The following is a 25,527-nucleotide window of genomic DNA, read 5'->3' as shown; positions in this document are numbered from 1 at the left end:
ACTAAAACGCCATCAAAATGGCAGCCTACTTCCCTGCAGCTGCCTGTGAAATCCCATCCAACTTCCAGCCACTGGTCTTCTCCTGGGCATGCACATTTTTTTACTCTGACTCCACACCTTTTCACTGAATTACAGGGTCTGACCAGGATGTAACGCTTCTCTTTGGACCTTAATGTCACCAAATCGTGATAGAAATATTATTTTAATACAAAGATTGATGTATAAAAAGGAGTATCAGGGGGCCAGTCAAGGCCCAGCCAAGGGCCCATCAAGGAAAGTGGGGAAATTTAGAATAGCTACTATAGTAACTAAATTCCATAAACTTTTAAATTTTGGCTGATTGCTTGTGGCAGTTATTTCCGGAAGTTACTCTGGGCAGCATTTTTTAAACGGATTTGAGTTCCGTTTAAAAGATGCTGCCCAGCAGACTTGTTTACAATAGAATTTGTTCCAGAAGACATTTTTATTGAATCTCTGCTAGCCAAAGCATCGACTCAAGAAAATTGTGCTCATTTTCGAGAAGAAACCTTCCCTAATCGGATCCCTGTTTACTTCCTGTGGTCTCAACAACCGTGTGGTAAATGCTTCTTCAGAATTATGCTGAATATATTGCTGGTAGCAATGTTATAGTATCACTTCACAGGTTACAGTGAGGGTGTGAATGAATTCATATTTACTAAGTGAAATTGGATGTTTTTGGCTAAAATTGTGTTTTCTAAGAGTGGTAAATAGATTTAAAAGCATTTAGTAGATGTATGTGTGTGTAATATTTCACATATCGCAATGAAATGTTCTGAATATTCATAAAGTCAAAGACTAAATGGAAACCAGTGCAAAATGTAAGACTTAGAAACTAGTAAAAACTGGAATGATTTCATTACATGCAGTGTTACCTAATGTGACGGTACACACTGTATGTAACATTTTTCAAGTATGATATCTAGATTCATAGCTTCAGCTTTTAATATAGTAACCCTTCATGAATTTTATTACCGTCAGTCTCTGCCTTAAACACACAGGAACCTTTGGTAAACTTACATGTACTTCTTTTCACCGTTCTTTTACAAATTGTCTCATTTCAGCAGAGAATCCTTAGATCTTCAAGTGAACCTTCAACCTTTGAAGATGGAAGACTGCATTTCATCTCCATCCTCGGACTATGAGGTCCAGAAATTTCTAGGCTCTGGCAGCTATGGAGAGGTCCTCCAGTGCAAGAAACGGTCCAGCAATGAGACAGTGGCTTTAAAAGTCTTCAAACACACCGAAGACATTGCAATGGCAAAGAAAGAGGTAATGAAATGCTCTCTCATTGATGGAAGAAACAAAATAGCTTTAAATGCATATATTTCATTTCAAATCTAAATTTATGAGTTAAAGGATAGCAAGACTGATCAATATACATTTTGTTTTGTTTTGTTTGTACTGTAATCTATTACCAAGATCCTTTTCTTTCATCTAGCTTTAGATAATTTTTATTATCTAATGTTAATAAATAAAAATTGGCTTGTGTTACTGCATATATTTAAAGCTATACATAAAGATATATTTTTGTCCACAGAATAGTAATAGTTGCCTCCCTATGGCAGGCAAAATGGAACTGAGCCAAAAACTTTAGATTTCATAGAAAATCTTTATGTAGGATTTGTTATCAAAACAAAATATTAATAAAGAACGAATTAACTGAACGTTTTAAAACTATTATTTATGATTAGGTTAATAAATATTTCTAAGGTAATGTATTTAATATCCTACTCTATTTGTACAGGTATAAATACAGTACTCATATTTAATATCCTATCATTTATTGTATATTATTTTATCGTGAGCATTTTTTTAAAAAGTTAATGCATTTCTCATAACCAGGTGGAGCTGCTTCAGTACCTAAAAAGACTGGGCTCTGACAAATTCAACATCGTCACGTTGAACGACTCCTTTGCCCATCGAGGACGTTACTGTCTGGATTTTGAAAAGCTGGACATGGATCTGTTTGACTTCCTTTGCATGAGGTCACCTGAGACCCTGAACCTAAAGGAACTTCGTCCTATTCTGCAACAGGTTGGTTTATGTTCTGAAAAGAGATGAAAAACGACCTAATGATGTATACAGTATGTGTTGTTCCTCACGTGTTATTGCAGCTTCTGTAACAGTTTTAAAGCCAAACATTTTCATGAAAATCAATGAAGACTGATAAAGTTGCTAACCTTGTAAAAATAGAGGCACGTGAATTAACCCTCTTGGTCATTTTAATGAAGTCAAATGAATGAAGCAAAGCAGTTCTTCTAAAATAACCATGTTTATTCATAATTGCTCTTGCTTTCAGCTTGCCATAGCTCTGGACTTTCTTCAGAGTGTTGGGATTGTCCATGCAGACCTAAAGCCAGAAAACATAATGATCCAGGACCATCTACAACAGCCCATGAGGGTCAAAATAATTGACTTTGGTTTAGCTGTGACATATCCTGAAAATCATACAGGAGCAGTTCTTCAGACCCTGGAGTTCAGGTTTGCAACTTCCTCCTCTGTCACTTTGGACACAATCTGCCTAGGATTATTAAGAGAAAATAATGAGGAATATATGGCTACCTACAATCATTTCTCTGGCTTCTTCAAATTCAAATCAGTTAAAGGGACTACTGATTGTTTTTAGTGGAGTTATTTTGAAAACTAGGAAGCAAATAGCATTACTTGCAGTCAACAACTCAAGGCTATCGGTTAAGCCCGTGTCACACCTTGCCGATTTAGCGTTTGCCTGATGTCCCAGAATCTTCTAAAACGCTGGCATACGCTGAACTTTCTATGAATTTGTTTCAATTTTGGGCGTATACACAGAGTATTCATAACCACTCCAGAACTTATTGCCAGCGACAGCCTAATTTATGCATAACGCACAGCTGCGTAATACACGGGAAATGTCACAAGCCAGTATCCTGAGGGGGCAGCGATGCTCCCAGAGGCCCCCGTTCTACATGTAAAGATGTTTTTGATTGCGGCACTAACCTAGCTGCTGTTTATTGCTCGCCCAAAAAAAAGAATAAAGAAAAAGAAAGAAAGAAGATTTGCAGATGCAGTAGATTCAGCGTCATGTCTGCTACGAAGTTTGTTGGTCGTGGTCGAGGGTGTGAACGCAGGGAGCATCAATCACTCTCACCCTACGGTGGGGATGAAGTCTGGAGGTTTCCTCCGGTGATCCCCTTTTATACCAAAACGCTGCCAACGCGCCATTATACAGTAGCTGTAAGTTAGAATCACGTTCAGCGGTCGTCTGGAACACGTCAGATACGTTGATATGCATTGGAGACAAGTTCTTATCCAACGTATGACAGCATTTTTGCCAGATTTGTCGTACGTCAGGCATACGCTGGTCTAAATCGTTAAGGTGTGACAGGGGCCTTAGTCTGACATAAACCAATAAAAACAAACACTTTAAAATAAAATATTGAGGGAATCTAAAAGTTGATAGATAAATGTTAGCATACCACACTGATGGTGGAATTCAGCAGTGGACTTGGCAAATCTTGGATTTTCTGTCAGCAGATCTTTTAGAACCAACAATCTGAATCTCTGTTGTTAACCACTTCTAAATTAGGTTTTAACAGAACCTCAGTTAAGGAACTCAGGAAGAACTTTTAAAATAAATTGAAGAAGAAAGCAGCCAGATGATAATCGCTGACTGATTAATAATCTTTAAACATATCTCCTCATAGATGCCCAGAGGTCCTCCTGGGAGCCGCCTTTAATTCAGCTGCAGATGTTTGGTCCCTGGGCTGCATCGCAGTGGAGCTGTTCATTGGTTCTGGCCTGTTTCCTGGCAAAAATGAAAAGGATATGGTCAGTATTACGCCTTGAAGGGAATTCCTGAAAAACACAATACTGTTTATAATACATGAGTAAATTAACTTTACTGAAGTTTACTTTTGAAACTTAAATTGTTCTGCTGTGACACAAGTCTTTGTTGTACTTTTAGATAAAGCGCATTGTTTCCGCCTTTGGGAATCCACCAGACACCCTCTTAAACTCAGGCCTCCATACAGAAACGTTCTTTACCAGGACTGATGGAGGAGAGTGGACATTCAAGGTAATCTCTACTTGTCATTTTTGAACATTGTTCTGTTGTCATAATGAGAGAAGAACGACTCTGAATCAGGGCAACCACGGAGACAGTTAGATCAGTTTAAGGGAAAGTTTATTAAAACAAAGAACAGAAAATGGAGTCTGGCAGGATCTTCCTGGTACAGCCTAAAGAAAAGATTGGGTGATGGTGAACAACTGATCTGAGGTGGAGGGAAGGAGGAGGATGCTGAACTCAAGGGGCTTGAGGTTGTTTGAGCTTGGAAGGATGTGTCCTGGGCAAGGGCGTAGGAATATGTTTACAATTGGGGGGGGGAAAGATGTCGGAAATCTGAGATTCGTAAATATTCAACAGAAACATATCTTAAGTACGCTACTTAAAAAAAAGGCTATTTAATCTTTTACTTTATTCCTTTATAAATGTGTCTTGCAAAAATAATGCATTTAAAATTTACATAATGCATTTGTTCATAAGATGTGAGCATATCACCAAACAAAATGACTGGAGTCTTTTATTAAGCAAAGGGAGATGTCTTTCAAGGGCTTCAGCCCTTGGCATATTTAGTGTCTGCATCACACTAGAAAATCTAATATGTCAGTTGGATTAAAAACAGTTCAGTAGGCCACACAAGTGCAAAGTTTGATATGTTTTATTTTGTCAAACTTGCAATAATGGTCAAGGAGGTGCTGGTGCGGGGTACACCCTAGACAGGTCGCCAGTCTGTCCAGACCTTTGGTAGAAATGGCGCCTTTAATTCCAGTTTGCAGTACAGAACAGAGAAAACTACAGAGTTGTCAATGTTGTGTTAATCTGTTTATAGTCTAAAAAGAGGAGCCAGCAGTTGATTTGAGGAAATAAAGGTGCAGAAGTTAATTAGGTGGTTAATTAGTGGTTGTGCAGCAGTCCACTGCACAACTAATGCGGCCGCCGCTGCTAAGAATTAAAATTAATTCTCCCTGTGGTTTTAACTAACGATCAGGAGCACGGCAGGTATAACATCTGTCAATTTCGGGGAATCAAAACCACGCAAAAAATAAAAAATCCTCGTAAAATGCACGCCCAGACCGGGCTAATTTCAACACAAGTTGTGTTAGGTGACTGTTACTCACACTGACGTTTCTCTTTTTAAAAAATCTGAGTAAGTCCTACTGCTGTTTCAGCCTTTTAGTTGGTGGTGGCATTGTACTGAAATGAGATGTATAAAAAAAACAAAAAAACATTTTGGCTAGCGTGGCAAACGTCTAGAGAAAGTTAGCAGTTAAATATTGGATGAGTGATCAGCCCAAGACTATGGAAGAGGATAGGGCCATTGAAAAAAAAAAAAGTTAAGTGATTTTTAAATTTTATTTCAGTTTAATACGGGAAAACAGTCAGAATTCTGACTTTAATCTCAGAATTTTGGATCTTAATGTAGATGGGCCCCATGAAGGCAGAGATGTGGAGCACTCAGCTTCACTGACAAAGATGTGAGTTGTTTGAGGTGGCCAGTGACACATTGTTGGAAAATGACAGAATTAGGCAACTTTTTACGTGCCCGAGGGGTCCCCTCATTAATGGAGGAGCAGAAGGTCATTAAAACAAGAGAGCTAGTCTCTAAAACAGACATGGCTATGGCTTGATGCTAACATTTTGTTATATTACATTTGTGTTGTGTTTTCCAAATAGTGTAGAAAATGAATGGTGGGTTTATAATGTTTACCTTTTATGAGCAGGACAGTAAGCAGAGAAGTGTAGCATTACCTCCAACTAGTTAAACTCATAATTATGAAGTTATTCAACAAATTCCTCAAGTAAAAAAGTGCAACTTTTATTTAATTTTTTTTTTTTACCAGATTTGTTGATTAATTTCAAAATTATGTATTCCTTCCAAATTTCCAAATCTGAAGAATTTTTTAAACCAATATCTACATTATTTAACATTTAGTTTGTTTTAGCAGTACTTCCTGTTATATTTCTTTATACGTATATTTCACATTTTCTTGCACAGCAAGCTCAGCAGATTTGAAATTGTGTGCTTGTGTAAACACTAGTCAATCTTTACTCTAAACATATATTCTGGTTATTTTTTAGTTAGACCTTCTTGTTTTTATATATCTGTATAGCTACCCCCCCCCCCCCCCCCCCCAAAAAAAAATAAAAATAAACACTGTAAATTGATTAGAATTATTAATCATCTGTCAGATTTCAGAGATTAAAGTCAGAATTATGAGAAAAGTCAGAATTCTGACTTTTTGACCCATGTTAAACTAAAAAAAAATTAAAAATCAGTTAATCTTTTTTTTTTCAGTGGCTCTAATCCTCTTCCGTACAAAACTAAGATGACTAAACCAAAAAGATTCAGTTTCTACATATGAAAGTGAACGTTATAAATAGGCAATATTCATAGCAGCATCCCGACAGACCATTTTACCTCATTCACAAGTTTCTGACTTCTGTGTCGCCGTTTCCCTCCCTTCTGAGTGCTCAAACGCTCAGCAGTTCAGAGAGGGGAGGGGGAGTACAGTGACGTAACGCTATGCTGCGCCTTCAAAATAAAAGCACGCTAGTTAAAAAAATGTCAAAATCTAATATTTTGCGGTACAATTTTTTGGGGGGGACATATCCACCTGGCTTTTATATTGGGGGGGACATGTCCCCCCCGCTTCCTACGCCGCTGGTCCTGGGTCCAGGAGCAACTGACTCTCTACCCTTCAGGTGATGGTTTGTAGGAGGGTGGACAGGCAGGTGGGCTCCTGGAGGAGGGCTGCGGCAAACTGGCTTGGTTGGTGGCTAGGAGGGAAAAAACAGAGACACGGGATTAGATCTGGTTTGAACGCGAATCTAGGAGAAAACTGGTCGGTCATATACCACGCTGGTAGCGAGAAAGAACTGACGCCCTCCTCCTGGTCCAGGCTCCTTAAGTAGGCTCCAAAATTAACAGAGATGAGCTGCACCTGCCCATCACACCCTGCAGAGAAGAGAGAGAGACAGACACCAGACCTGCAGTATGACATCTTTACCTTTAATTTATTCTGTCTCCTGCATTTTGAACTTGTCTAATTCAGCCATTGCTTTTACAGAAGGCCATTAAAACTCAAAACTTAAACTCTGCTCAGCAGAAGAACCTGGATTTCCTCAAAAAGGTTTGTGGAAAATATGTATGTCTTAATTCTGTGCCCTAAAGGAGGTGATTTTCTCTCATGGTTTCTTTCTGATCTCACAATAGGTGTGTACCAAAACGCCTGAAGAAACTGAGGATGAGAGGGAGCTGGCTAGTTTCTTAGACCTGGTAAGAAACATGCTGATGATGGATCCAGCTGAGAGAGTCTCTCCTGGTCAAATTCTTCAGCATCCATTTATAACGATGGAAAATCTCATGAGCGACAGCATCAAGTAAGTCTGTCTGCCTCTAAAGGCTCGATTATACAATCAGCATTAGACAAAGATGGAAGTTTAAGAACATTTTCTTGTTAGCAGTGAGAACTCCGTTACAAATAAAAGAAGACTGGATTCAGATGAAGACTCAGCATCAGGCAGCAGGTTAGTGAGCTGCTTCTTCATTCTTCTGTGAGGATGATATTGGGGGGAAACATAACCATGTTATAACTTAAAAGAGACTGTTATAGACCAAAAAAAGTTCATAACAGACATTTGTTTACCTTCTGTAGAAGCTCAGCAGGCAATCCAGCCAAAAAGAAGAAGGAGGACTGTGATGATCAAACCATCCCATCGATGTCAGTTCTACCAAAACGGCCGAGAGATGAAGCCGACATAGACTCCATCCCTGATGAAAGCTCCCCAAAAAAGAAGACCAGACCAAGCTTGAAAAGTAATTGAAATGTTTAGAAAAAATTGTTAAACTGCAAACATACCAGAGTATCTATTCTGATAGGTTCTTGTTAAACACAAACTTCAAATTGGTGATCCCATCATGTGTAAAAGCTTTTAGCTTGTGCTGACAACAACGTTCTTCTTAGCAAAAAAATGTTTCCGCCTTGTTGACAGTAATGTTAATTATGCCTATGTCTCTAAGGTACTAAAATGTTAACTTTATAGCATCCCAGGCACTAACCATCATTTCACCACCACCACCGTGACCCCACACAGCTACAGACATTAACTTTGCTAAATTAGATCATTGCTGGAATGCAATATATGGCAGGAAAACTTCCATAAAAAATAATACAAATATTAATATGAAAAACAAAATTTCAGCATAATAATCAGTTGGTGCTTTGCTTTTAAATCTTGACCAAACCAGCTTAATAATGTACTTGAACTTATTTTATTGCTTTCAGATCAGGATGCCAACCTGAAGAGGAAGAAGAGAGACAGTGAAGAGGCTGCAGGAGACAAATCTTCCCCTAATATGAAGAGGAAGAGAACAGACCTGAGTTGAAAACTCTTGAACCTCTTCATGACCCCTAAGAGTCCAACCAACTTGCTGTAAACTTGTAAATAGAAGTTTTTTTTTATCAAACAAAGAAATGTGTACAATTCAATTCTATTCAGTTTATTTCTATAGCACCAATTCACAACACACTATCGGGACGGAATCAACAAGCCGTTATTTTTTTTAAATAAAATTTTTTTTCAATTTTAACGTTTTATTTATATTACAAAAATAAATCCTAATAAAAATAATCCTTTTTGAATTTAAATTAATTACGAAAGACTGATTTACGACATTTTAATACCAATTAAGGCCTTAGTTTTATTTTGAAGAATTCAATGCCTTTTAAGACTTTTTAAGGACTCGCGGGAACCGTTTATCTTCTTTCATCTACACAATAAGCATGATCTAAACAATCCATCCACATCTGTCCCATTTTTAGAGAGAATTGCAGACGGTTTATGGAAACATTAAAGCTACATTTTTTGGTTATAACATTAACAAACAATTAAGACGCAAAACAATCGAATGTGTCTACATCACTAAGAATTATGATAAAGTCATGGTTAAAAGAAAGCATTCTTTCAGTTTTGTGAATTTGATTTCTTTATGATCTGCCAATTTACAGTTTGTAAAATAATTTAAATCCAACCCTAGAGAAAAAAAAAAACATATATCCGTCTCTTCAATTGTTGCTGTTGTGATATTAAAGCAAAAAAGGTTGAGAGATATGTAAGGTACATCGCCTATCCTGTTTGGCTGTAACACCACCCTGGATAGAAATATCAGCTGCTGCCATAAACGCCTTTGTTTCTAGATGTTGGAGATAGGCCTGTTTTTCTAGTGTAGTCCTGTTTCTCTGATTGTGACTGGCTGGATGTGCTCTCTTCATCCTCTGACATGGGAGCTGGCTCAGGTACATCGCTGAAGCTGTATATATGTACGAAATTAGAAAATAGAAAAGAAATAATACTGCACAGTACTTCATTAAATCAGTGCAGCATTTTTACACTTAAAAACATTGAGTAAATTTAAAAGCTATAAAATCAAGTAAATATAACTTATGAATTTAGTAAATGTAAGTTAAAAAAATTAAGTACATGTGAATAACTAAATGTAGTATCCTGACAGTTAAAATTGAGTAGATCCAATTAAAATCTTAAGTCAATATAATAGTAACTCTTGGTGAAAACCAATAATAAAATTGTGTCGATATGACCAAAAATGTTAAGCAGATATAACTGGAAGAAAAAGTATAATTTAACAAAAGAAAGGTGTTACATTTACTTAATGTTTTACCTGAATTTAATTTATATTTAACTATCAAGTATCAAAATAAATATGTTACATGTACATAATATTTTAACTATATTTATCTTTTATGTTCAACAATACAATACACTTCACATCAATACCCTAAATTGAAGCAACTGCACAAATATGACATTTTAATTAGACATTTATTTGTCAAATGTTTAAATGTGTAAAGATATCCACAACTCTTACACAACAGAACCAGTCACAATTGCAATACTCCAGTAAACAATAAGAAAATACATCAGCTTATTTGTGTGTGTAAACAGTAAAACACATCAGCAAACTCTTCTTTGTAAACATTAAAGGAGAAAACACATTGACACCGTTCTGAACCGTTCTCTGGTATTTATTTTCATGATAATGGAAAGTAAAGCTTGCCGTGCTACAAGCTGAACTGTTATTTGGAATCTCATGGTTCAGCATGTAGTACGATGGTACTGTTTTCTCGCGTTATATTACACCCCATGTCTATTTTGTGCCGGAGTTCTCCTTTAAAGACAATACATCAGTTGACTTGTGTGTGTAAAGAGTAAAACAACACATCAACAAACTCTTCTCTGTAAACATTAAGACAATACATCTTCTGACTCGTGTGTGTGTGTGTGTGTGTAAACCGTAAAACAGTACATCAGCCAACTTTTAAACCAGGTTACCCTCAGAACAAGTATACCTTTCCAATTAGGGATGCACAATATAATCGGCCCTTCTATCGGTATTGGCCTGTATCGGCCTTAAAACTGAATATCGGACAACGGCCACCAAACAGATATTTAACCCGATATTTGATCAGCTTCTGAGTTTCTAAAGTCTAAAAAAAAAACAAAAAAAAAAACGTCTTCTTCCTCGAAAAACTTCTTTTTTACAGACTTAAAAACTTCTAAAGACGAGGGAAAAAATATTGATACATTAAAATATCACAATATCTTCATATGCTGATATATTGCCATTTAAAAACACCATATCAATCTCTTTTACTAATGAAATAATGCTATATGTCATCGTTATGCTACAAAATACCCCGAAATTTTTTCATATTTTTATATGTTGATATATTGACTCGGTATCAATCTATTTTAATAACAAGATCTCACAAGAATTTGCAAAATATCTCGAGAGTTTGTAACAGAACGATGAAATTTCACGAGATTTTGAAAGTAAAATAGATCGATACCGCGTTTTTAAAAATCAATTTGATATCAGCATATGAAAATATATTTGAATATATTATTTTTCAAAGTGTCAGAAATGGATAATAAAACTGCTATTTTCAATGACTACTTATTTTTGTCCAGCTTTAAAATCAGTATCGATATCGTACGACGGAGTATTAGGGCCACACATGAAGAGAAAAAATATTTTTGCCATGACGAGATTAAACTCGACATGTCGACTTTAAAAGTCGACATGTCGACATTAAACTCAACATTTCGAGAATAAAGTTGAAATGTCATGTTGAGTTTAATCTCGACGTGTCGACAATAAAGTTGAAATTAGTTCAAGAGAGCCAACCGCTGCACAGGATACATGCACAGAATCCAGAATCAGACATGCCTTGTGTAGATGATTTGGTCAAATTGTACTTTCTGTGATGATTATACAGTTATACAGTTGCAGCACGTCAAAGACTACCTTCACTCTTAAAACGCAGACTGCAGCTGTGGAGCGCGGTTGCTCTTTTCTCCAAACTTTGGAATGTCGAGATTAAAGTCGCCAAGATATATCAACTTTATTCTCGAAATGGCGAGTTTAAAGTCGACAGGGCGAGTTTAAAGTCGACACGTCGAGATTAAACTCAACAAGACATTTCAACTTTATTCTCGAAATGGCGAGTTTAAAGTCGACATGTCGAATTTAATCTCGTCATGGCAAAAATATTTTTTCTCTTCATGTGTGGCCCTAATACTTCGTCGTAATATCGGTTATCGGCTACATGAGTTTTAAAATATCGGCATATCGGATATCGGCCAAAATCCCAATATCGTGCATCCTTATTTCCAATAAAACATTTCTGCATGAAAAGAGCATCTTGTTGGACAGCTGTCAGAAAGTTAGGTACGCTGATCATTTTTTAGTCTCTGTAGCTTGTTTTAAAGGTTTCCAGGATCCAGCTCCAGCAGTACCTTTTGGAAAAACTCCAAACTGTATTTGAGATTCTTGGGGTATCTCAGGTCCAAGTCATATGTCAGTCCCAACAAACAGCAGCAGGCTCTGCTAAAATCTCCAAGACTGCTGAGAACAGTGATACCCCCAATTAGGGCTGCAACAACGAATCGATAAAATCGATAAAAATCGACTTTTAAAAGCGTTGGCAACGAATTTCATCATCGATTAGTTGTGTCGCGCGATTAATGCGTCATCCGCCGCGCCGTCATCACTGCCTCTTGACTGAAAGAGGAAGAAAAAAAAATATGGCAGAGCGAGTCAGCGCCGCAGGAGCAGTGTTGCCAACTCAGCGACTTTTCAGACCCCTCCAGCGACTATTTTTCAAAAAAGCGACTAGCGACAAATCTGGCGACTTTTTTCGGTTTCACTGGCGGCTTTTGGAGACTCTTACGTGAAAGCATGTATCGTTCCTACTCTGCCGTGGGGCGCCTCCACCCGCTCCCGCAGGAGTCCCTCTCAGCTGCATTCAGAGCCTCAGCGTCCAGACTGCAAATGAAGCGCGCATGCACCGGGATTGACGGCGCAGATTGATCACAATAATTAAAATAGCCTGCGCTTTGTAAAGTGAAAAAAGTGATAACATGCAACTTTTTTCAAAAGAAATTAACATGGCACGGAACCACCATGTTTGTTTGGTTTTAAAGTGGGGAAACGTAACGTTAGTTTCTCAGGTAGCTCATCTGATGCTTTCCTTACCGTGTTAGTAGGTTACAGACAGTGATAAGGTTGGCTACTTATTTTACTTTTAATTTCATTTGAATTAGCTTAAGCAGCGTTTACATTTACTTTATAAATAAATTAACTTGCAAATTATGAGGGCAAGGCTTTTAAAGTTTAAATCTTCTGGCAAAGATAAAGTAAAGAAGATCCTGCAATTTATGGAAGTAAAGCAGAATAAAATCCAGCAAGATCAGTAATATGTCAATTAATTATCTGCCACATTTCCATGTAAATATCTGTCTTTGGAGGATGTGTTTTTTAGCACCCCTAGTTCTCTCATTTTTATTCCAAATACAATTTATAATTTGAATCACAGGGCTATTTTTATCTCTATGGTTCAGTATTTTCTCAAGTAGCAACTTTAACTGCTATACTTTCCTGTCTTAAAAGGCAGAACTCTTCTAGTCTAAAAAAAAACTTATTTGTTGAAATGGGGGGGCCTATTGTTTGAACCCCTTAGAGGCTTTTAAAAACAAAAATGTCTTTTTTTGCGCTTTATGAAACAAAGTAGCCTATATTTTGTGGATGTACAGCTACATTTCTCATGTAAGTTTGCGTAGTTTTAACACAAAAATTTATTTTTCATATTGCACCAGTACAGTTAATGAGCAACCTGTACTTGTGTGCTTGTTTGTTCTGTCTATAATGTTTATTTTGGAATAAAGAGGTTAATATAAAAAATATTTTTTGTCCGATTCATCGATTAATCGAAAAAATAATCGTCCGATTCATCGATTTTTAAAATAATCGTTAGTTGCAGCCCTACCCCCAATCACAATCCCTACATCTGTAGGTTCATTCACACATCTTCATTCACGCAGCAGTTTAATCTTCATAACTTTGTCTGCCAACTCCTCTTGAACATCGATTGTTGCATTTGCAGCATTCTGCAGACATTGTAAAAATTAGTGGTTAGAGCTCATTTTCTTTGTAATAACAGCGTCAATATTTCAAAAATGCACACAGGGGTTCCAAGTATTTGGTAGTTTATTTGAAAAAATGTTTTCATGCAGAGTCATTTGTAATGTACGTAAAAATAATTACACACACAGACACATTCTAGTGGGTATTCTTTTATAGTGATTATTCATATGATTTTCTTGTGCTGACAAATGTGAAGCGTCTTGAACTTTGAATGCAACGCTCAGCACAAATCACTGGAGGAAAGACAGATCCTCGCTGATTTCGTCTGGCATAGCATACCCGTAAAATTAGATGAAGGCCCATCTGGTAAAGTTATCTTGCATATAATTTTAACTTACCGTATTTTCACGACCATAAGGCGCACCGTACTAAAAGGCGCAGCCTCAGGTATGTGTGCCATTTCTGTATTTAACACACACATAAGGCGCACTGGATTATAGGGCGCTGGTTTTATATACAGGTACATGTCCTCTACTACGTTTAAATACCTCTACTGCGTATTTAAAAATAGAGCGGGAGCAAAATTGAGCATGTTAGTGCTTTATTCATGTATTTATTACAAAGTATTAATCAAACCTGGGAGCTGGCCGTGAGACAGACACATCACTGATGATACAGAGCGCTGTGATCACTCCTCTGAAACTGTTTATTGACGCATAAATTAACTTAAAATGCAGAAATCTGCCGACAGAATATGTTCGCTTTTATTATCCTGGTGCCTGCAGTTTATATTGTACCAGTTAGTTCTGACGCGCAGCTGAAGCAGCTTTGCTGCTCTGGCTGCGCGGTGCAAAAAGTGTGTCTGACGCACGTTGGGTGGAGCTACTCTATCCTTTCTTTGCCTTGCAGCTATATTTGCTGTGATCAGTAGGAATAAAGTAGTTTTAATATGTTTTCAAGTGAGAAAGTCCACCTGAAAACTTAATTCAACAGCAGCCTCTGGCCGGGTCGCCTCCTCGCAGTTCACCGCGGCGGCTGGTAGGTGTTTTTCATCTAAATAATCCAAACTGCAGGCACCAGGATAATTAAAGCGAACATATTCTGCCGGCAGGTTTCAGCATTTTAAGTTAATTTAGGCGTTAATAAACTGTTTCAGAGGAGTGATCACAGCGCTCTGTGTCATCAGCGATGTGTCTGTCTCGCTGCCAGCTCCCAGATCAGCGTCTCTGATTGGTTGACGCGGCGCGTCGAGCAGCAAAAGTTCAAATTTTCCATCTTGAGCAGCAGCGAGTTTTGCGGCACGTCACACACCTCAGATGCTTAAACGCGCCTGACGCGCTGCTTCAGCTGCTCAGACGCGCTGCGCCTGCTGCTCAAAAAGCGCTGCGGGACCTTTTGCTGCGCCTTGACGCACGTCAACCATTGACTTTGCATGTAAACTCGCTGCTTCTGCTGCTGCGTCCGGTGTGAAAGCAGCATGAGATGGGCACGCATGGAGTCACAGATTAACAGCGGTGATGCGTGGAAAAAACCACCTGGTCTATTTACATACAACTTCCTCAGCCACTCTTTCATCATCTCCTCAATGAGGAGTTCTGCATAAAACACATACCTGTTCTTTTATACACAATCCACGCTGACACTTCCCCCTTTAACGTTCTCATGGTGGTCTCAACAAAGTCCGCAGTAACAACACACATAGGGCGCGCCACACTATAGGGTGCACCACACATGTTGAGGGAAAAAAAAAGACGGTTATATGCGCCTTATAGTCGTGAAAATACGGTGAGGGAAATGGGCTACAGGTGAAGCCATTGCCATGTTTACTATCAATAGAGCGCCTGACCTTATCTCACATCAATTAATAAATTACTTAAAACTTACAAAGCAGCACTTAAAAATCCTAAAAAGTATTTGACTAACCTCAAAGTTCTTCATCAAGGAACATGCATCTTCTCCTAGATGATCAATAAGACATCGGATGATGACCTCTCGTTTTTGCTGAATGGATACCCCACCCTGTAGAACAGAATTTTTTTAAATAACTAAAAAGACATAAAAATGTCAAATAAAGATTAAACACTTTAAACATTGGCAGAATACAATAGCTATTATTCATTTCTAAAGAATTTGGGTTTATTTATTACAAAAATCCTTTTTTGTAGATTTTTCGAGAATAACTATACATAAACAACTATATTGTGAAATATATTGCTACCATGGAATAAAATTAGTCAAATCGTGAAACAGAATTTTGGTCTTACCACCCACCCCTACAACTCACTCTTCTTATTTACTGTCTTTCTATAACCCTAATCCTAACCCTAAGATACAAAACAGCAAGCAACGTAGTTAGAGACATGAAGAAGTAATTATTGCACTGTTTTTCCCAGTTTTACGTCCGTCTGCGGATCTTCTTTTTTCGTCTGTCTGCCTGTGCATGCGCACTGATCTGTTTTTTCGAGGAAAAATGTCCAAAACGTACGAAACACTGTGCATAACTTTTCGTACGATTTCATACGAACTGATAATGAGAATATGTTGCTTGAAAGCATGGCTACGGCAGTAATAAGAAAATGACTCCCTATAAATTGTTAATGCACAAGACAGGATTAATATTTAATTCACTCTCACTAGCTGGACACTTACCACAGTAATCTCCCAGGTGCTGATTGTATCGGCGTTTGTCACCTGCAGGCTGCCACTTGTTGCCGAGGCCGAGAGGCAGATTTCCCATGAGGCTTCACGATTAGCATAAATTTGGCGCGTAAATTACTCAACTTCTTAAGTAGTTGATTAAGTTAAAATAATATTAAGTTAGAATGAGTAATACTTGTAGTTCTTGAAACCAATCAATAGAATTAATCCATACCCAAATATTTTGTTTGAAATTTACCAAAAATATTTACGATATCTAAAAAAAAGGTTTGTTAAGCAAATACTAATTTCATTTTGTGAAATAAACCTAAATCATAGTTCTAAATTGGACACAAATATAACATTTTAATTTTTAGACATTTATTTTGGTATGTACAACTCAAATAATCACTTAAGTGATGATCAGAGATTTTATTAAGTTAGTATAGCTATTTATTACTATGATATTTACTAAGCTAGGGTGACCAAACGTCTGTATTTCCCGGGACATATCCATATTTCACGTCCTGACCCGGGTGTCCCGGGTTTTTTTTAGAAAGTGAGGAGATGTCCTGGTTTTTTAAATTACCTTAATTGGACCATTAAATTTACAGGCACTAGGGCACTGCGCACGACACTGCGTGTTACGTTACCACTGAGCCGCGCCAGTGCGGGCAGCCCTGTTCTTAATCAGAATATAGATTGCGTGGCTGTCAGTATGCAAACAACATACAAAAGCGCAAATGTATGTTTACAGACGATTTACAAAAGAGTTTCCTCACTTTCAGACCGGGTCGAGACACATTGGAGGCCTTGTGCACAGTGTGCAAAGCAGGCACATATGTCTCAGTGTCCAATGAAGGTGCAAGGAATCTGAAAAGCCACCTGGACACCGAAAGTAAAGATAGTCTATTGATATGTTTGTTCGTTTTTGGTACATTTTGAATAATTTCTGCTACACAAGAGGTATTTTTTGTTAATTAGCTCATTTGTTCATTTATTTTTTCCAACAGCCTACAGAACAGACATTATTTCGTTCATTGCTGAGGCTGAGTATCATCTGTTATTGGGAGTTGAGAGTTATTGTTAACTTTTATTGTTAAGTGAGGGATGTTTAGATGAGACATTATTTCTTTCATTTTGCTATCCATTCATTACGGAATTGTTAAGCATTTTTAATAAATACAGTTTGAATGAAATTATCGTTTGTTATTGAAGTTATAGCTGTTGACGTTTACTGAAAAGCATTTTTAATAGATCAATTGTAAATATCATGTTAGGTCTATGTTAAGTGAGTGCATGCCACAATGCAACAAACCCACCCCCCTCCTCCAAGGTGTCCTGGTTTTCCCAAATCAAAATATGGTCACCATAACTAAGCCTGTGAATCATTTCTTTGAGTGTGTAATTGTAGATAGACAGCCATTTCCCAGTAGATTTGTAGTCATGCAATCCTCTTTCCACATTTAGATAGATAGGTTGCTATCTTATAAAATGCAAAGTTTTCACAAAAACAGCAATAACCAGCAGCTGAAAGCTTCATCATTATAAAGCCTTTCTGATTATTTCCTTCACCTTTTTCCTTTCAGACTCTATAGCTCTTCTAAACTTTATAAAAGGAATCGAATCTGTAGGGAAATTTACTCTGAGATTGTTTAACTCCAGCACTCCAAAGATATCCATTCTTTATTGACTCAGATATCGTAAGATAAACAGAAAGGTTACCAGGTGCTTAATATTGTTTCCTTCCTTCTAAGATAAAATTTGAAGCTCAATCAGAACTTTATACAGACTCATACTGTAGTTAACAGAGACGCAAGATACTGATTGATAGATGATGTAATCTATAATTGTAATGCAATAAATATACATACTGTACTCTTCATTTCAGAAATATATCAAATCCCACAGATCATTTTGGTTTTTAGAAATGTTTCAATAATAATCAGACATGATGTGTTATTTTATGTTTTTCAAATTCTTACCTCAAAACCTCCTTAATGGGATCCAGCTACATGCAGTCTGTAGACCCCTGAGTACCTGGGATTCAGTCAGTAAATACTTGTATTTAAAGGGCAGACTGCAGGTTAGTGTCTAACTTTAGAATAAATATGGGAGGAATTTGATTTGAAACAAAATCTACTAATATATGAACTTTTTAGGTTTGTTTGTGAGAACATTTTACTTCTTTATCAAAAATGGGTGACCATTCCAGGTTTTCAATGAGGCACGTTGTCAATAAACTTTTTTTTTGTCTTGGGCTTAACAATTAGCCTCGTGAGACCGTCCTGATCTCGCGAGTTTTCAAGATTTCACTCACTAATCAGTCTGGAGCCGTTCACCAAACGAACGTCCAATCAGCGTTGGCTTTGAGGCGGGTTGAGGTGTGACGCAACGAGAAGCGCGACAGTTCAGTCTAAAGAACATGGCGGCTTCAGCTGATGAAACTAGCGTTAGCGTGGCTATCCAGCAAGTTTTATCGGAATTACAGAGGATTTCTTCACTGAAAGAAGAGCAAAACACTGCTCTGCAGGCTTTTCTCAGAGGAAAATATGTTTTTGCTCTTCTCCCGACTGGTTTCGGCAAGAGTAGCCTGGCTTGTGGTTGTGTTTTCGTCGTCGCTCTGTTAGTACGTCATATGCTTCGTTGATCTGATTGGTTTATTTGGCCCGTCTATCACCAACATAGGCCAATCAGCTAACCAGTATTTTCGCCCCTTCCCAAAATTACTTCTACAGAAGGTTTCCAGATGGATATGCGGAGCAAATCCATCTGGCGGAGTCAGGTTACTTAACAATGGCTCTGTGATTCCTACAGTGCTTAAAAGAATTAAATCTATCGATTAAATACCAAAGTAAAAGGAAATCTATGGAAGTAAATATGTGCCATCAGAATTTGATTATAAAATACCTCTGAAATTTGATTGTTGTATATCAGTGCTTACTTTTTCAGTATTAAAATCAATTCAGAATATATTTTTAACCTAAAAAAATTCAATGTTATTATTTGTACATAAAAAAAAAATTAAGTGTAATTTTTTTTACATGGTTGCAATTTTCAGTTATTAAAAAAATTCACATTCCTATTTCAAAGTGATCAAATTTTCAATATACATATTTTTCACAGTTTAAATTTTCAGTGTTAAAAAATTCAGCATATAAAAAATTCAACTTTTCAAAATTCAAATGCAATATTTTCGTTGTCCTCCAATTCAACTTGCTCAAATTCACTGTCTCAAATTCAGCGTCTAAAAATTCGCTGTAAAAATGGCCAAGGTTACTTCAGGTCACAGACATTAGCAATGGATGTCCGATTCCAACATCCACCTAATCACGTGACACAACCGTCATATTGAAGAAGTACCAGTATCACCCAGGCTGGCGACCATGGAGGCGAACTCAAACCCAACGGTGGGTTTAATGCTGTCATATTTCTGTAGTATATTTTATTTTGCGTATGAAGTTTGATACATTATCTTAAAGCCTGATTTAAAACACTGGTTTGGGCCGTTGTTAATCTTACACCGTGTAGTGCCGGCATATTACCCCCCTCCCCCCACCCAATTTCCCCCGTTTTATTTCAAAAAGAAATACCACTTTTCCAGGCAGTCTTAGTAAAGTCGTAATTTTTCAGGAGATGCCACCGCTAATGTAGTAAGCTAATATGGCTGTCTTGTGTGCTTCAAAGAGGGGCTGTGAACAGTTCCAACCCCACTCTGATCAGCTACTGTATTGTTAGCTCGGAGGTAGCGAGAAGTAATATGCCGGCACTACACGGTGTAAGATTAACAACGGCCCAAACCAGTGTTTTAAATCAGGCTTTAAGATAATGTATCAAACTTCATGCGCAAAATAAAATATACTACAGAAATATGAAAGCATTAAATTCACCGTTGGGTTTGAGTTGGCCTCCATGGTCGCCAGCCTGGGTGATACTGGTACTTCTTCAATATGACGGTTGTGTCACGTGATTAGGTGGATGTTGGAATCGGACATCCATTGCTAATGTCTGTGACCTGAAGTAACCTTGGCCATTTTTACAGCGAATTTTTAGACGCTGAATTTGAGACAGTGAATTTGAGCAAGTTGAATTGGAGGACAACGAAAATATTGCATTTGAATTTTGAAAAGTTGAATTTTTATATGCTGAATTTTTTAACACTGAAAATTTAAACTGTGAAAAATATGTATATTGAAAATTTGATCACTTTGAAATAGGAATGTAAATTTTTTTAATAACTGAAAATTGCAACCATGTAAAAAAAATTACACTGAATTTTTTTTTTTAATGTACAAATAATGACATTGAATTTTTTTAGGTTAAAAATATATTCTGAATTTATTTTAATACTGAAAAAGTAAGCACTAATATACAACATTCAAATTTCAGAGGTATTTTTTATTCAAATTCTGATGGCACATATTTACTTCCATAGAAATCAGTAACTTGTACAATTCCATGTCCATTCTATTCACCCAAAAGTTGAAAATCAATCTAAAAATATACATTGATAAACTACTGCAGCACCACCTGGGCAATGTACACGGTTTGTCCCACTTCACTTCCATCAGGAAAACAATTCAGCATTATTACATCAGAAAGAGGTTGGTAGTTACAATCACTCTGTTACATTTGAGAAAATTTTGAGAAACTTTTTGAAAAGGATGTTTTACGGCATTGTTCTTTTTAGTTTTACATGAGTAAAAATATGATAAAGTTTCACTAGTCTTTCTAGAGTAAAATTTCTACCTGCTTCATTTATTGTAAGTTGTTTTAAGCAAATATGTACCATTTAGATAATCACTTAGTTCTTTTTTGTATTCAAGACTTATGGGTTAAATTTTATTTCCCATCTGCTGACTATACCTGTATACAGTAATAAGTATACTGTAATTTGACCTATACTTACATACTATAACTATTAATTTTGAAAAATGTTTTAAATAAAAAAATGTACTTTAAAGAGAGTCGATTCCACTGCACATAATCACTGTCTGTTTTATGTTTAAGTATTTTCTCATTCTTTGAAACACCGGAATTTGCATTTCAATTTTACATTTGGTACAACTTTACATAATTTTGTAAAATATTACAACAGTTGTTAAGGTCATGACTAGTCAGTGGATATATTACTCCATGCTTGAGTCGCCTTTTTACCAAACACTTTTTAACTGTTAGTTCAGTCTTTTTTTAAAAGGTACTTTTTACTTTTATTTGAGAAAAACATGATTAAGTTGGGCTTCCGTTACTTCCGTGCAATTTTTGGATACTCCAATTCGGATAAAAAACAAATAGACTAAAGACTAAAGAAAGGTGCAAAGGTGATCATCTCCCATTTTAGTACAGGCTGCACTTTGTTTAAATGCTAAAATCCATGAACATCTGTTCTTGTGTTACATTTTCAGTCCACTATAAGGATGCTGGTCATTTTTTTTCCATACTTATTAACATTTTTTTGTGTATTATATGTGTATTTAGAGCCAGTGTCTCTCAGAAAAGGATCAGATCAGGGTGTTAACCTTCTGCCTGCACCTAACCAAGGTTTATGTGTGTTTGGGCAGTTTTCTGAGAGACACCAGCTCTAAATATAAGGTGACCAGATTTCTGAAATCCACTCTGGGGACATTTCTAGCTCATAAAAAGATTTCCATATTATCAAAATTAAAATAGGAAACAGGGACATTGATGCTTTCATTTATTTTTAGATATTTATTAATATTTAAACAACAAAATTCAAGTTTAAATGTGCGTCTCCTATTTCCTAAGATTTTTTTAATGAATAAATCAATAGATAATGTTTAATAGTGCCATCTAGTCATTCGGTGTTCTCTGTCTTCTTCCCTCTCCATTAGGGCTGAGCGATAATTCAATAACGATATATATCGATCGATAGACGTGTGGCGCAATAGAAAAAAAGAGGGTCGATAAAAGTTCGATAAAAAAGAAACGCAGTTTTCCTTCCTTCTCATTGTAGCCTAGCATGTAGGTTTATGCTAGTCACTGCTTCCTCCCAACCAATCACAATCGCGGACCCAGGCACGCCGTCACCAAGCGCCGCCCTCTCAAACCACAACACAGAGCACATGAAGATGCAGCAAGGAGAGGCGGAGGAAATAGTTCCAAAAAAGGGTTTTTGTAGTTCGGCAGTCTGGCAGTATTTCGGTCATGGCAAGTCGGACCAAAAACAAACCACAGTCATCTGGAAAATGTGTCGGGAACCAGTGAAAACCAGTCTGATAACACAACCAACTTTTTTTATCATCTCAGCCGCTCACAGCCGCAGGAGTACGAGCTGTGTAGGCCCCGACGCGGCTCTCCTCCGAGGAATCTTCGGAAAATATATATATATTTTCAGTTCTGGGCAGTTTCCCACGTAGTTCTAACAATTGAGATAAAAATGCTGAGGGGCCAGAAACTTCAAAGTAATAACTCAGGTTAAAGCAGGAAACGGGGGCGGCGGTGGCGGGGCATTTTTTTATTTGTTATATTTATTTTGGTCACTTTAGTTTATTCTTTGTCAGTATTTAATAACATAACTCAGGTCTCTTAAGTTATTTTTCTTTAAAACAATTCTGTTATGGTTAAAAAAGTTGGTTAAATAAAGATTTAATTCGAAGTCTGTGTTTGTGTTTTTTATTAAAATTAAATCATTTAGCAATATTATAAAAGTCAAGGCAGAGCTGCACATAAAATATGGTTTCAAATCTTTTCAATAATTATCGATATCGATCAATATGCATTTTTTTTTATCGATAAGCTTTTTTTCTATATCGCTCAGCCCTACTCTCCATCTTCTTTTCTTTCTAGCTGACTTCTATCTGCTCTCTGTTTTACTCTTCTAAGTAGATTTTCTTCCTTCTCTTCAACTCTCTCCATCAGTGTTCATATTTTCCTCCACTCTCATTCAATCTTCTTTCACTCTTGTTATAGAGTGTTATATTATATTCTTCCTCTCCTCTTCTATCAGTCTAGCACTAATCTAAAACAGGCAGATAGTACAATCAAAATCCCTTCCAAACATATATAGTCTCATCATACAATTTATATTATTATAATTATCTCACCTGATTAAATACTAAAAAAGTTAATCACCAATATTTGGAGCTACAGATAAAAACATAATAAATGAACATTAAACAGGTTTCTCTTTCTCCTTTATTCTCAGATCATGCAGATCTTGTCTCATTCAGTTTTCCCTTTATTGCCTCTGAGTTTATATAATGAGGAACTTTCATATATCCAAATTGAGTGGCAGAAAGCCTGGAAGTCTATGCTCATAAATCACATAGAACTGCAAAACAACTTATAACTTTACTGACAATAACTAACTCTCTGAAGATATAAACTAAAGGTCACCGATCAATTCAATTCAGTTTATTTCTATAGCGCCAATTCACAACACATGTCATCTGAAAACACTTTACAGTTCAACCAGATCATACAGTCAAATTGATACAAAGTTTTCTATCCAAGGAAAACCAGCTGATTGCATCGACTCATTGACTCAAATACAATCCCTCACACCAAGCATGCTTGTAGCGACAGTGGAGAGGAAAAACTCCCTTTTAACAGGAAGAAACCTCCAGCAGAACCAGGCTCAGTGTGAGCGGCCATCTGCCGCAGTTCAGTTCTAAAAACATTTATAGGCGAACCCTTGTTGATCCCTGGAGAACCACAGAACCAGATTAGCACCTTACAATGCGGTTTAAATCATTCTGTATTCTGTCCTGGCTGACAGATAGCGAACAAACGAGAGAGCCATTAGCTGTGATTGAGGCTGCTTTACTGAATCTTCTCAGTTATTTTTTGTAAAACTGCAATACAAATGAAATATACAGTGTGTTACAATTTAGATTTAACAGTTCCAATTCTATTAAACACATAAGACAGAATTGTAAAGAAAAATGCAGCACATTCAACAATACAACAAACAAGAAGCTCAAAAACGAACTGATATTAGCATCCTGACTAGCCTCATGCTAGCGATTAGCTTCGCGATTAGCGTTAGCATTTTTAGCAGGATTTAAACTTAAAAAAGAGCTCCCTCAAACAATCTAAAATAATACAGCTGGGTAGGAAACAACTACAAGAACCGACTATACATATACTCACTGTTGGTTCCGCTCCAAGATTTAGACAACTTAATCTGTGGTTTAGCATGAAGTGATGTATGTATAAACACTGGAAAGGCCTGCTCAATAGAACTGCAGTAACATAAAAACACCGCAAGGGGGCTACTAATAAAACTGACAGGAGCCAGAACATTCTGTTTCATTTTGTTGAGTCTTTTTCCTCATGCCAGCTGCAGCCAATTGTCTGTCTTACTTTTTGTTGATTAGTTTTGTTTATGTTACCTTTCCGGTCCTCATCTTTAGTAAAACAAAACACATCAAAGCCCCTTTTTTAATAAATAGGGCACGAACCAAACATTTATCACAATGATCAGCCCAGTTTAAAACAAATTAACCATTTAACATACTCACCATAACACAGGGCAGCTGTGACCAGCTGCAATAACGAACTTCCTCTTCTGTTCTTAAAGTGGTGCGCTCTGCTCCTCATCTAAACGTTAACAGCTGTTTCTCCATGCAACATGCTCACATGCTCTTTCTACCGTAATAACAGTCTACACAGAACATTTCCCCTCATTCATAAAATGGTAAAATTGGGGACATTTCTCGGGACAGCTTTAGCCTGGGAAAGGTGGTCCAAAACGGGGACTTTCCCTGGAAATCGGGGACGTTTGGTCACTGTATCTAAATACGAATAGCCTATGTTACAGTTACACTATTAGCTTCTTGCTAATGCAGCTAACACTTGACTTTAGGTCTTAGCTTCCGACAGAATTTTATTTTGTTGTTTTCTGCCCACCCTTTTGTTCAATCAGTACTTTTGACAGCAGCCTGCATATTTTTATGTCACACCAGCTTCAGTGATAAGAGAGGCACCACTGTTATGTAAATGGCTAGCATGTGGCCTTTGCCTTTTGTTTGGATTGGTTGAATTGTGTGTTTGACAGATCAATAATAGGAATGATAAAAAGTAGTCCACTCCAGAGTAAAAAAACAAAACCTAATAAAATACTTTCCAGTCCAAGGTGGGCACAGGTGTCTCTCTGGATGGACACGGCCCATCCCTCCCCCCCTTGCTGCCGGAAGTGACATAACACAGCTGAGTCCGCTTAGCTTTACCACAGTAAACAATAAATAATAATGCTAATTCAGAAAATGTGTACAACTACACATTTTATGCAGCACAACCCTATAATCATTAGCTTGTTGCATGCCCAAGAGAGAAGAGAGAGAGACTAATGGCCAAAGGAGACATTTTGATTTGTGGTGTGAGAGTATCCAGTGGAGTTAGGAGAGGCTGTTTTACCACAAAA

At 37.1% G+C, this 25,527-nt stretch overlaps 1 long non-coding RNA gene across 6 annotated transcripts; it reads right to left on the bottom strand.

Moving 5' to 3' along the window:
* Positions 1–2,246: 2,246 nt before the first annotated feature.
* LOC119781323 lies at positions 2,247–24,347 on the bottom strand. Of its 6 annotated transcripts, none has more exons than XR_005280530.1 (7): positions 24,255–24,347; positions 7,708–7,842; positions 7,541–7,613; positions 6,917–7,016; positions 6,676–6,838; positions 6,480–6,593; positions 2,247–3,805 (listed from the first exon to the last, which is right to left on the bottom strand). It is a non-coding gene; the product is annotated as an uncharacterized LOC119781323 (long non-coding RNA). The 6 variants fall into 6 exon arrangements; XR_005280528.1 differs by adding an exon at positions 8,361–8,412 and having other exon boundaries at positions 6,917–7,613; positions 7,708–7,832; positions 24,255–24,342; XR_005280526.1 differs by adding an exon at positions 8,361–8,412 and having other exon boundaries at positions 6,917–7,613; positions 24,255–24,334.
* Between the last annotated feature and the right edge of the window lie 1,180 nt (positions 24,348–25,527).

This window comes from Cyprinodon tularosa, unplaced genomic scaffold, assembly GCF_016077235.1.
Source record: "Cyprinodon tularosa strain WSP-4 unplaced genomic scaffold, ASM1607723v1 ctg175, whole genome shotgun sequence".
Classification (NCBI taxonomy): domain Eukaryota; kingdom Metazoa; phylum Chordata; class Actinopteri; order Cyprinodontiformes; family Cyprinodontidae; genus Cyprinodon; species Cyprinodon tularosa.
This window is presented reverse-complemented; position numbering and strand designations above follow the sequence as displayed.